General features: G+C 34.7%; 1 pseudogene; it reads right to left on the bottom strand.

Moving 5' to 3' along the window:
• LOC141421445 (solute carrier family 7 member 12-like) overlaps positions 1-14,435 on the bottom strand; it is a 60,185-nt pseudogene that overhangs the window by 11,301 nt on the left and 34,449 nt on the right.

The raw sequence follows: 14,435 nt of genomic DNA, 5'->3' as shown, positions 1-14,435 counted from the left end.
TCAGTGAGATGGGTCTCCTGTAAACAACAAATTGTTTGATCTTCCTTTTTAATCCATTTCATCAAATGGTGCCTTTTGATGGGTAATTAAGTCCATTAACATTAAGTGTTAGTTCTGATAGGTATGTGATGATTCCTGTCATTTGGTTGTCTTAGTTGTTGGAATTTTTGATTGTGTGTACCTAAGTTGAGGTTACTGTCTACTTTCTTGCTTTTTCTTTTCCTGTAGTTTTGTACTGCCTGTCCTTTCATGATTATGCTGGGTTTCACTTTCTGTCTGCAGAATCCCTTGAAGAATCTTTTGTAGTGGTGGCTTTGTGGTCACATATTGTTTTAGCTTCTGCTTATCATGGAAGACTTTTATTGCTCCATCTATTTTGAATGATAGTTTTTCTAGGTATAGTATCCTGGGATTGAAGTTATTTTCATTCATTGCCTGGAAGATCTCGCCCTAAGCTCTTTTTGCTTTTAATGTTTCTGTTTGAAGTTTGCTGTGATTTTGATGGGTTTACCTTTGTATGCCTTTTTTCTCTCTTACAGCCTTCAATATTTTTTCCCTAGCTTCTGAACTTGTTGTTTTAATGATGATATGTTGTGGGGTAGTTCTGTTTTGATCTGGTCTGTTTGATGTTCTGGATGCCTCTTGCATCTGTATGGGAATATTTTTCTCTAAATTTGGGAAATTTTCTGTTTTATTTTGTTGCATATATTACACATTCTGTTTCCTTGCATCTCTTCTCCTTCTTCAATGCCCATGATTCTCAGATTTGGTCTTTTGATGGAGTCGGTGAGTTCTTGCATTTTCTTTTCACAGGTCTTGAGTTGTTTAATTAATAGTTCTTCAGTTTTTCCTTTAATTACCATTTCATCTTGAGTTCTGAGATTCTGTCTTCTGTTTGTTCTATTCTGCTGGATTTGCCTTCCATTTTGTTTTTCAATTCTGTTTCGTTCTTTTTTCTGAGGTTTTCCATATCCTGAGTCCCTTCCTCTTTAATGTTGTCTATTTTTGACCTGAATTCCTTTATCTCTTTAATAACCATGTTCTCTGTTTCACTTTGGTGTTTATACAGTGCTTCTATGGTTTCCTTTATTTCTTCTTGTGCTTTTTCAAATTCTCTATTTTTGTTGTCTTGGAATTTCTTGAGTGTCTCCTGTACCTTTTGGTTGACAATATCCAGTATCATCTCTATAAAATTCTCATTTAGTACCTGTAGTATTTCTTCTTTTATATTATTCTTGTGGGCTTCATTGGTTTCTTTTGCATAGTTTATCTTCATTTTGTTGGAGTCTGGATCTGAGTATTTGTTTTCTTCATTTCCCTCTGGTTCCTGTACTAATTTTTTGCTGTGGGGAAACTAGTTTCCCTGTTTTTTCTGTCTTCATGTTATTGCCCTTGGTGTTGTTATTGTCCTGTACTGTGTGTGGTTAGGTATTTTCTGGCTTGTAATAATAGCACTAGTGATATTTAGAATGGAATGGTGGGAGGAGATGGAAAGCAAATAAGTTAAATGAAAAGGGAGAAACAAATAAAGAAGTAGAAAAAAAAAGAAGAAACAAACAAAAAAATTTCAAAGATAAAATAGGGAGAGTGTACTAATCAATCATAAGCTGAAAAGTCATTAGAGTGACAGAGAGGATTGAAAATAAAAATAAAAAGAATGAAAATAAGAATAAAAATAAAAACTATGTAAATGAAAAAGAAAAAAAAATATATAAATAAAAAAAATGTTCAAGTTCAACTGCAGTAAAGTTTCAGTCTTAATATTTTTGGTGTCCATCCCTCAGCCTCCAATCCTGGAGATGATGTCTCAGTTGTTGTTCTGTAGCTATCTCATCAAAGGGGAAAAATAAGATAGAACAAAACTGCACAAAGCAAAAAAAAAAAAAATCAACAAAGTGCCCCAAATTCAAATACAATACAGTTTCAGTAAGTTTTTCACCATGCAGGTGTAGTTCGGTTGTTTTCTCTTGTCCATGTGTTCCCAAGCTGTCTGGGTGTGGGCATCTGCTGGTGGCCGGGGGGCCTTCCTGATTTCTCCATTCAACGTGAAGTGGAGATGCTCTGCGCAGGCTGGAGGTGTGGAGGGGTCAAAGTTTTGCCTCTTCTCGGTGGCCTTGCCTGCAAGGTGTGTCTCCAGAATCTCTCCAAGATTTCACTTTAGGAGGCACGCTTTCTGTTCCCTCCCTGTAGCTGCCATCTTGGAATGTCTCCTGCAGATTCAGTAGGGTGAATGGGCTGTTGCCACAGTGCACCTTCTTCTGCAGATTGCCACTCTAAAAAAAAAAAAGGGAAATGCTTTTGACCATGGCTCATATTCTTCCTGCAAATGTATGATTGCCTAGGTAGAAAAATGCCAATATCTATTGTCCTAGTGCACAATCACCTTTGTAAAATTCAAAGTGCTCCATAACCCAAAATTGGGAAAAGGAGTCCAATACTATACATTTCATAGATTTGACTTCTGATTTCTTATAAGCATCTTAAATAAATTTCATTTTATTAAAAGAATAGAAATAATACATTAACATTTTTATCTTGATTTACCTTATAAGGTCTATGTAGATCTGGGTGCTAGTATCTTAGTTTAAGAAAGCTTACCATGTGTAGCCCATTTAGAAACCAGGCTATTAATCTCAAATATTTTACTAAATAGATGACATTTGATGGCATTATAGCAATAGAAGACAAAATGATAATCTGAATGACAGCTACAACTAGAAAAATGTGTTCATTAAGCATAGAGTGGGTCAAAGGCAGTTGTCCTTCTTGGCTTGCAGAATAGAACATCCTTGATGCTGCAAGTAATACAGAACATGTAGTATTCAATATGGAAGTTGAAATCACAAAAGAAATAACCCATTGCACAGAAGAGAATACTTTATCCATCCAGGTGACAGCAACAGAATCTGCAAAAATTAAATGAAAATTTAAATGTTAAAGTGACTTTTTTCTCTCTTTAACTATAGTAACAATTATCTATTTTTTCCTGCATGGATAATGTGACTTGGAAGTACCTTCTAAGACATGGATTTTCTTTCTCAGCCCTTGAATCTGTCCTGGGCTTTGATCTTTTTTGGAAGTATAATTCATTGGAAATTATTGTTTTTCAGTTGTGAGCTTACTCTGTGACCCATATTGCAGTTTTGCTTGCTCTCTACCACTAACTACCTTTATTAACAATTCCAACATAATTTGCCATAGAAAAGAGAAAAGACAAACTATTAAGGCTCTGGGACCATGGTAATATTTGACACAGGTCTCCAAATTCAGGGATCATAATTGTCGTAAAACTCTAAATACTGCACAGTGAAATCTTATGCCAAAATCTTTATGTCCCATTGCTTGCTCCTTGGCAGTACTTTTTATGGCAAAGATACTTGAAAAACTCCTACATCAAACAGCCAACTGGCTAAAGGGTTCCTTGCAGATTTGCCAAACCTTTTTTATACTGCCTTGGTGTCTAGGATATTTTTCTTAATCCTTCCCTCCATTCTTCCTTTATCATACTTGCATTATGGTCCCATGGTTCTCACAGCCTCATCTGACTTCCTCTCTGCTTTGTTCACCACAAACATTTTCCTTCCCTCCTAAGACCCCTTTCCTTTGTATTCTTTTATTCTTCCATAATTTTCCAGCATCTTTCTCTTCTTTAATCTTCTCTTCTCAATTCTTTTTATTCTACAATAGTATACACTTCATAGATTTCATTTCTGCTATTAGAACTTAGTCTTTAGCATGTACTATTCTGTATAGTTGGCTTAGATCATTATTTTTGCTTAGATTATTTCTAAGGACAAAAGCATGAACACATTATGTTTATATTACTGTAAGTGTATCAAGCAATTCTATAGTTTATTGAAGTCCCTGTTGATTCTGAGTACAGGGGCACAACTCTTTCTTCCTTGTTTATGAACAGTCATACTTGAAGAGATGATTTCTTAGGGGGGTCAAAACTGCCAAGAAGGAGACATTAGTCAATAAGTATATTGCCAATACGATGGACAGGGTAGAAATCAGAGACCTGGGAAATGTCTTAGCAGGATTTTTTCTTTTCTTACAAAAAAAAAAATAAATTCATAAGAGAAGTATATATCATTGTGAACTTTAAAAATTGTTCCTTGTAATAAAAAGGAATGGACATTGTTATTTTGGAGTCCTTTTTCCTTAATTTTCTTGAGTAAATTGTGCCTTGAATCTTTACAATTTTACCTGGCTTGCATTTTCCATGAACTTTTAAAAAATAAAATTATTCAAACCTGCAAAAGTCTCCTGTCCTGTATAGAAATTGGGGTATTTAGTACTCTAATGATAAGTTGGTAGACTTGGAAACTTTACAGTTCTTCTTGTCAGTAGAGACACCTTTGAATATTGTCATATCTGCTACTGAGATGGAAGCATTAAGGGCCTCAGGCAAAATACAAATACTTATTTTAGAGAGAAGTCAAAAGAATGTACAGTGCTTATATGGAATTGATGTTTCTTCAACCACAGAGTCTAGATATAAATTTTATTTACACAAGACAGATCAATAATTCTTAGGGAAAAACTCAAATGAGAGAACACTCTAGTCAGATGCACTACAGTTTGACAGAGTAGAACCCACATCAGGAAGCTTGGTGTTGTAGACTTGCTAGTGAAGTTATGTAGCATTGGTTATGATAGGCAGATTCAGTCGACACGGAATCCAATAACATTCTTCACACATCTCCTTCCATCTTATCACTGGAATGATCTGTCATCAAACAAGTTAAACCTTCATTGAAAGGTGATCAATTCACAACTGACATTGATCACAAAATATGTGTTCCTTCAATCCAGTGTGGTGAAGATGATTGTGTTTGAAGGGGTTAGTGAAATTTTCTGGATTGACAGACATTACAGAAGTGGATTAGTATCATGCTCACTCTCCTTGCCATAATAATAGTCCATCTTTATAAAGAAAAATTTCCCGTTGTTGGAGAGTTTTAAAGAACAAATTGGCTCTTATTTTATCATTTTTGCATTTACTTATATGTGTAAACATTATTTGGGCCATCTCCCCTTTCCCCCTTGCCTTCGGGCAGAACCTGTTCCACTCTCTTGTTCTCAGATTTTGTAGAAGAAAAACATAAAAGATAATAAGAAAAATATGGCATTTTTGTTAGTTTGAGATAAAAATAGCTATACAGGGAGATTCCTTGTGTTGTTTCCATGTATATGTGTATTACAACCTACATTGATTCATCTCTACCATACCTCTTCACTACTTCTGAGTCCCCTTCCCATAGCACATCAACCACATTCAAGTTTTTGGTTTTCTTCCCTTTCCCTATCCCTCCCATGCAAGGTCTTCCCTTAGTGTGTGACCAGTGTCCAATAATATTATTGTATTTGTTTCAAGTCTATATCTGCATATGAGGGAGAACATGCAATTTTTGGCCTTCTGAGCCTGGCTAATGTCGCTAAAGATGACGTTCTCCAGTTCCATCCATTGACATGTGAGTAACAAAATTTCATTCTTCTTTGTGGCTAAATAAAATTCCACTGTGTACAAATACATTTTCTTAGTCTATTTGTTTGTAGTGGGACATCTTGGCTGTTTTCATAGCTTTGCTATTGTGAATAGCTCTGCAATAAACATGGATGTGCAGGTGCTTCTGGAGTAATCTGAGTCTCATTCCTTCAGGTATATCGCTAGGAGTGCTATTGCTGGATCATATGGCAGATCTATATTTAGTATTTTAAGAAGCCTCCATATTGTTTTCCAAAGTGGCTGTACTATCTTACTTTCCCACCAGCAGTGTGTGAGGGGGTTCTGTTTTCCCCACATCCTCACCAACATTTGTTGTTGGTGGTATTCTTTATGATACCTGTTCTAACAGCAGTGAGGTGGAATCTTAGTGTGTTTTTTTTTTCTTCACATTTTCCATTGACTGTATTTCCAAAAGCAAAAGTAAAAGCCATACTAGCAAAGCTGTATTTAATAATCTTAGGGTTCTAATTCCATATGTTTTTCTGGTATTGCTTTTTCCACTTCTTAGGGTCTCAGATCCTGTGACTATTTAAAATGTTTATATCCATTGACAGCCATATGAATTACAAATGTTAATATCTCACTTTAAATTATTGCTGTTTATCTCACTTGTGGCTACATTTGACTTTAACTTAGGAAACAATAAAAACTTTATTCTTTAGTGGAGGGAGGTATTTAAAACATTATCTTTTTTGAATCCCAGCCTCCAATTACCTAGAAATCAAATGAAGGCAGTCAGAACAAAGAGATGCCAAAAAGGAAATCATGATTTGTAAACTCAACATAATAACCATATGTATTCCTGGTGCTGAGACTATTATCATTACGTGTTTGCTTTTGTCTGAAATTCTCTTGCTGTATTTTAACACAACTCTGAAATAGAAAACTCAGTGTTACTGGAAATCTGTAGATTCTTTTTCATTTTATTGATGTGGCAGCATTCTCAGGCTATAGAAGCCTTAAAGCTAAACTATGTTTCAATATTATCACAAATAAAAAACATTTTTTCTCAGTATGATCCCATCCACTTTTTAAAATTTTTTTTTATTCATATGTGCATACAATGTTTGGGTCATTTCTGCCCTCTTTCTCCCCGTTCCCTCACTTTCCTCCACCTCTTCCCTCTCCCCCCCCCACTCCCTTGCTACCACGCAGAAACTATTTTGCCCTTATCTCTAATTTTGTTGAAGAGAGAGTATAAGCAATAATAGGAAGGACCAAGGGTTTTTGCTAGTTGAGATAAGGATAGCTATACACGGAGTTTACTTGCATTGCTTTCCTGTACATATGTGTTACATTCTAAATTAATTCTTCTCGAACTAACCTTTTCTCTAGTTCCTGGTCCCCTTCTCCTACTGGCCTCTGTTGCTTTAAAGAGTGAGGTGGAATCTTAATGTGGTTTTGATTTGTATTTCCTTTATGGCCAGGGATGGTGAGCATTTTTTCTTGTACTTTTTAGCAAGTTGGAATTGGCTTTTTTTGAATGGAGTCAAATTCTTCTTTAAGTGAAAGTGAAATTTGGGTCATGGTAGAATTATGTTTTTAGGGTACAATAAAGACAGGTACAGACATAGAACACATAAGGAATAATGTTTGATAATGATTAATTTTAAACACACTTATCAAAAGTATTAGAAGAAAATATATGAAATATTATTTTATTGAGTTGGGAATAACTTCCTAGGATTTAGAGTAAAGAAAATAATCCAAAAGACTAATACATTTAAATAAGTAAAGACATATAACTTATTTTCATTAAGATAGCACACATAGACTTAGAAGGCAAATAATAATACAGGAAAATGTTTGGTATATATGGCAACAAAGGATGATCACTCACATGATTTATTCATCTTAAGAAAATTTTACATAGGATTTAAAAAGCTAACTCCAAAATCAAATATTTGGTAACTATTCTGTAGAATAGCATTTTTTTTTGTTGTTGTTCTGTTATAAATTCTAGATTGAGTGCAGAATGCCAAACAACTGGGAAAAAGAAGGTAGGGCTTATACAAAATGCTAGAAGATCTTGTTTCAAGAGAGTTGGTAATGTGTTTACACTTTTTCCAACACAAGTTCCTTTAAGTCACATATTATAAAATATACAAAGCTATATTAAAAAAAAATCCTCAGCAAAATCTGTGAATATTTAATGTAGGTAAGATTTGAACTGAAAGCAAATTTAGCTTAAATTATTTTTCAGACAAGTCTTCTTGCAAAAGAGGGAAAAACAACAAAGAATATGCCAGGTATGAAAGTACAGGATGCTGGGTAGAAGATGGGGTTCAGAGGTGATGGATAGCTTGATTTGTTTATATTTGCAGCAGGGCCCCAGTTGACCAACTCCATTTCCTCCTTTTCCAAGGAAGACAGGTTAGCATTTCTATGTGAATTTCTTTCTAGAGAGGAATTATAGTGGAAGGTCACTGAAGAGATTGTGTCCCAAATCTCAGTTTTACCCAGCAGTGCCAGGTATAACTATACCCATATGGTTGCTGAGATATTCATGGGTGGCCTGCAAATCCCTCAGTCTGGGGCTGAGTAGGACATATGAAAACTAGTTACTAAAGCAGAATGCAGACAGTCTAAAAGGATTTTCTACCACAATAACAAGAAAAGAATTCAGGAGTTCACAGCTGTGTACTAGAATGAAATGCCACGACGATGGTAAATTTTCACTGGTGTGTCCCCACTGTCTAGAATAACGCCTGGTTTATACAAATAAATGCACAATAAATATTTTTTAAATATATGATTGATGATTGAAGGCAAACACTCCTCTACAGAAGCAAACTTGACAAGTGTATAAACTAACCCTATAACAAAGAAATGAAAATTAACAAAGCATGAAAAAAGTAACTTTGGAGTAAGTGTAATTAATATCCTTAGAGATGTAGTAGGATACACCTCCACATAAAGGAAATCAATTAGAGATAATGGGAACATTCCAAAATTATTAAAATTTAAGAATTTAACATGTTGACAGAAACGAAGGTAGTCTAATAAAATTATGTGACTTTATATTCCAGTATGAAACAACATAGACCTTAAAAGACTGAAATTTGCATAGAAAATATAGGACCTAGAAGGCAAGGAAATGTCTCTAGAGATGAATAACATGAAGGAAGTTGCTCTAAGATTTACTAAGAAGCCACATTAGCAATGGAATGGAATAAAGCAAGGAATGAGGGTGATGGATATATATCATAACATGTAGTTGTTCTTAGTGCCTTTTCTCAAATTACATATACAATTCCTTCTGGAATCCTGTTTGCTCTACCTTTCTAATATAAACGGAACCTCACCACTAATTGTTTTATTATTCATTTTTTCATATGTGCATTTCTCCCCTCTGCCCCCCACTCCACCTCACTTCTAGGCAGAACCTGTTCTGCCCTCCTCTCCAATTTTGTTGAAGAGAAGACATAAACAATAATAAGACAGAGAAAGCATTTTTGCTAGTTGAGATAAGGATAGCTATACAGAGAGATTCCTAGCATTGCTTCTATGTACAAGTGTATTACAACCCAAATTGATTCATCTGTACCTGACCTCTTCACTACATCCCGGTCACTTTCCCATAGTGACCTTTGTCAGTTTAAGGTTACTAAATTAGCTCCTCTCACTACTTTATAAAAATGGCCTCCACACACTATTGCCATCTTTCTCTAAACACCTTTGGCTTACTTTCATCCTTTATTGTTGTAATTGCTCCCTAACCTGTTTCTCAGGTTCTATTTTTGTCTGTTGTCTGCACAGAAGCTGTAGGGACCTTTCTAAATGCAAATCACATTTCTGTCACTACTGCATTCAAGGCTTTCAAAGGCTTTCTCCTCACTCAGAGTGAAAGACCAAATCCTTATAAAGGCCTAGGAGGTCCTACTTGACCTGTCCTCACCTCCTTCCCTATCCAGACCTCCATTCACTAGTGCTTCCTTCCTGCTCATTGCATTCTCATTATTGTCTTGTTCTTCCTTGAACATTGTCCCCAAATGACCTGTTACCACCACAAAAGAGTTCTCACTTTACTGTTCTTCTACCTCTAAGGGCATTCCTAGGGTATGCACCTCGATCCCTCCCTTACTGCTGAGTCTTTTTCACATATCTCAGAAAAGATTTCCCTGACCACCTTATATAAAATTGAAGTACATGTTCCTTAATAATATCTGCAAAACCATAATAAAGGTATCACCTCCTCCCACTAGCACAGCTGTCAGGGGACAAAGCCTTTGAAACAGAAGCATTTAGGGGATATTTATATGTAAAATTATAGCACACTATAGTTTACATGTAGCCAATATTTCTATTTTTCATTCCTATACCTTTTATTTTACAAGTTAGCTGCAAAGTGATTGCTCTAACAATTCACCTGTACTAGATAAACAAAAGCCTCACCACTATTTGGAAAACCTTCATATTAATTAATTTTATTGAAAGAAATTTCACTTGATATTGTCCATTAAGAATAATTTTCTACGTGCAGAAGACTGAATTGATCTCTTGTTTTGTAAAGAAATCAATCCAAATGGATCAAAGATCTTAATATAAAATGTAAAACTTTGAAATTACTGTAGGAAAACCATTAGAAGATGTGGATATGTCAATTATTTTCTGAGTAGCACTCCAATTGCCCAGGAGACATGAGCAAGAATTGACAAATGTGATTGAATTGAATTAAAAAACTTCTGCACATTAAAGGAAATAGTTACCAAATCAAGAGAAAATATTCACCAGATTTTCATCAGATAAATGATTAATATCCAGAATATACAAGGAGTTCAAAAATTAAACTGAAAAAGCACAAATAATCCAATTAATAAATTGGCAAATGAACTGAACAGAGTTCTCAGGAACACAAATGACTAATATACAAGAAGAAATGTTCAATATCCTTAGCCATAAATGAAATGCAAATTGAAACTAAACTAAGATTCCATCTCACCCCAGTCAGATTGGCAACCATCAAGAAAACAAGTAACAACAAATGATTTAGGATGCGTGGAAAAGGAACCCCTACATATTATTGGTGGAAGTGTAAACTAGTATAACTAGTATGGAGATCAGTATGGAGTTCAGTAAAAATCTAAAAATAGACTTACAATATGTCCATACCACTCTTAGGCATTAATGTGAAGGAGTATAAATCAACATACAAGAAAGATAACTGCATACCCATGTTTATTGCAACACTGTTCACAATAATCAAGCTGTGGAATCAGCCTAGGTGCCCAAAAACTGATGAATCTATAAAGAAAATATATTTCCATGGAGTATTATTCAGTCATATATGGGATTGAAATTTTGTTATTAACAGAAAAATGAATGGAACTGGAGATCATAATTTTGAGCAAAAAAAAAAAAAAAGCCCCCAAATCCAAGTATTACATGTTTTTGCTCAAATGTGGAATCTGGACATAAAATTATGATGATGATGATAATGAGTCAAGGGTGTAAAAGGAGGACTGAGGAGGAAACAGTGGGAGAGGGAAGAAGGAAAAGAGAGGCTACTGGGGGGATGAAGAAGATCAAAGTATGTTAATATATATAAGGGTAGCATAATGAAACACAGCAGACACTTATAAAAGGAGGGAGGATGGGAGTTAAGATTATGTAATAGAGTGGAGAACTTGTTTGAAGCACACCAAAGGTATCTCTGGGACTACCATGATGAAACTCCCATGTACTATTAAAGTATGCTCATGAAAATTTTCATAGATTGTAAAGAAGAAAATGTAAAATTCTTTTTTTTGTTCCTCATTTTTTATAAGTTTTTTATTAGGATGTATTTGTTATATGGGGGGATTCATAGTGACAAGTCCAACAATTCCAATTAGTCATGTTGTATATTAGTTACCTTGCCCCCATCTTCTCTCCCCCTTAAACCCTTCCCTGTCCCACTTAAAGCAATTTCAAGAGGTTTCTTCATTCTCTTTCATAGAGGTATATAAAGTCTATCAACCATATACCCTCACCTTAAGCTCCTTCATTCACCCTCTCCCCTCCCACTAGTACCCCATACACACTATACCTCTTTTACAGTCCTGTCTTTCATTAATATTTAAGTTGATGTTAAAGGGGTGTCTCAATGTATGTCCACTGTGGATGTGCTTTACTTTGATCCATTCAACCCTTCCAGTACTCTCCCTTACCCCTTTACCTCCCACCCTCCATTTTTCAACAGCTCTCAATACACATCATTTTATTTCTTACATTCACAGATCTGATTTTTTAAAAAATTCTTAAAACATCATATCACCTGTAAATTTTACTAGTCTCTATGAATAATCAGTATCTCATGCATTGGGACCAACGAGAATTTTAGAATTTGAGAATAAAGAATTTTAAGAAATTGCCATTAAAATTTTTGATAAAACATTAGAGATATTGCAAGCATAAAATTAGAGGGAGTGTTGCTTTTAATGGACAAACCTCAAGCTTTTAATTAAAAGTTTTGCAAATACATGGTTCAAAAATTTTATAAAAATTTAAGTTTAATATTTAACTCTGTATATCTTATTTTCTTATAATTTTATAATATAAATGAAACATAATGATTTTTTAAATTAAATCTTTTATATATTCCAGAGTGCTGTGGAACCCTTATAAAATTTTCATGGTACTATGTAATCCATACAAATAACAGGGAGTGCACAAAAGATCACACTCATTACACTGTTCTCTGAAATTGAAAAAAAAAATGAGAAAGACTTCAACACTCACTAAAGAGAAGGGCAACAGTTAAAATAATGTTACAGATAACTATGTACTAACATAGAATGATCTCTAAGACATATTGTAGAATCAAAATTAGGAGATGAGATTTTACTAATCTTACTAGGATATTTACATAATGTTTTACTATTGAGGGGACCCAAACCAATATGCAATATGTTGACTGTGATAACTTTGGGTAGAGAAATAGATTTTTAGACATAGCAGTAAAATAGAGCAAGAGTCTTAAATATGTGATAGTTTTTTTCAATGAGGAGATTAATTTATTTCTGATTATTTAATACATACCTAAAAATGCCTCAAGATATCCTACAATCAAATGCAGAAAACTTCTAGAGGAGAGGCAAAATCAATTCTTTTTGAAATGTTTCTGAACCTCAAGTTTTATATAAGAGGCATGACCAGAAGAATATTAATTCTACATACATTCTATGATTGTATCTGATTGTAGGAATGATTGTATGTGCAAGTTTAATGATGGCCATGGAATTCATAGTACATTATTTCATTAAAAAACAAACCATTCAGATTTATCTTTCCCCATAATTTCTTGATAACACTTCATGAATGCTAATGAATATTTTAAGAAGTGGATTTACCTGCTATGTTGATCAGGAATGAATATCCCAAATATGCTTAAAGTCCTTGGAGAAGGGCATCTGCAGTTTGTGAGGCATCAGGAAGTTTAGCCTCCAAAGCATTCTCAAACCTAGACACACGGTCCTTTCTCCCAGTCACTAACAGAACAATCCCAGTTACACAAAGAATGGCCATCTTCACCAAGTTACCTATAGTCTGAAACCAAGACATTGTTATCAGCCCTCAGGAATGTACAATTCCCAATGACCACAAAACACCAAAGCTAGACATTTTTTTGATAACTCTGGAGCTGGACAGTCAGCATAGAAAGGCTGAATTAGGTAGGTAGAAAGATTCCTGCCCTTATTATGGCACTAAGTGAAAAAATGTTTGCATGGAAGAAATCTACTACTTGCAAGAGTCACATATTTTTGCCTTCTCCTATCTTTCAAATCCTGAAAAAACTATCTTGAAGCTCCTCCTGTCTCTTTTTATAACTCCTGAATGATTTCCCCAAATGTGATATTCTTGTGAATTAGTCATCTCAATCTTGATGCATCTTCTATTATTGAGTATAGAGTCTAACTTGGATTTAAAAATGATTAACTTGTGAATGAATTGTTTTAAGGGTTTTTTTTTCTCCTTTTCCTCAGATCACAGTTAAAATATTTCAAATGTCACATATGCCACTGAACAAGTCAGGCTAATGAGGGAAGGAAGTATAAGGACACAGCAGCTCCTTTGGAGTCATAACACTATTACCAGAACAAAGTGAATGTTTGCCACTCAAAAGCCAATTCTTGGGAGAGGAGGATTTATGGGGAAAAAATCAGGTATATTCAAGCACCAGCACCATGAAAAGTGGGGGAATTTATAATTCCCTCCACAGCTGACCATCTTAGGGAATTCAGTTACATTAAAGGGCTTATATATGGAGTGAAAAGAGGTTCATGGGGCAATGTGCTATAACATTATATGCTAGGAAGGGTATTTCCATATTTCTCCTGAATCTGGCAGGAATATTGCAATCCACCTTGACCTTGTGGGGTCTATGAAACAAAAAGCTGGTTCTTTGAAAAGATAAATATGATCAACAAACCCCTGGCAAATCTGATTAAAATAAAGAGGGAAAAAGACCCAAATTAATAAAATTAGGAATGACAGGAGCAGAGCTTTTTCAAAGGAAGAAGTCCAAAAAAACCCCAAAACACATGAAGAAATGCTCAACATCCCTGACTATAAACAAAATGCAAATCAAAACCACCTTAAGATTCCACCTCACTCCTGTTAGAATGGTTACCATCATACACTGCTGGTGGGAATGTAAATTAGTACAACCACTATGGAAAACATGGCAGTTTCTCAAGAAACTAAAAATAGAACTGCCATATGATCCAGCAATTCCTCTTCTAGAAATATACCTGAAGGAATGTAAGTCAGATTACAATAAAGTCATCTGCACATCCATGTTTATTGCAGCATTATTCATAATAGCTAAGCTATGTGAGCAGCCAACATGTCCCACTATTGAGGAATGGATTAAAAAATGTAGAATTTATATACACTGGAATTTTATTCAGCCACAAAGAAGAATGAAATTTTGTCATTGCAG

This window comes from Castor canadensis, chromosome 3 (genome assembly GCF_047511655.1).
Source record: "Castor canadensis chromosome 3, mCasCan1.hap1v2, whole genome shotgun sequence".
NCBI lineage: Eukaryota > Metazoa > Chordata > Mammalia > Rodentia > Castoridae > Castor > Castor canadensis.
The sequence above is the reverse complement of the archived record's forward strand: the minus strand, read 5'-3'. Positions and strand labels throughout refer to the sequence as shown.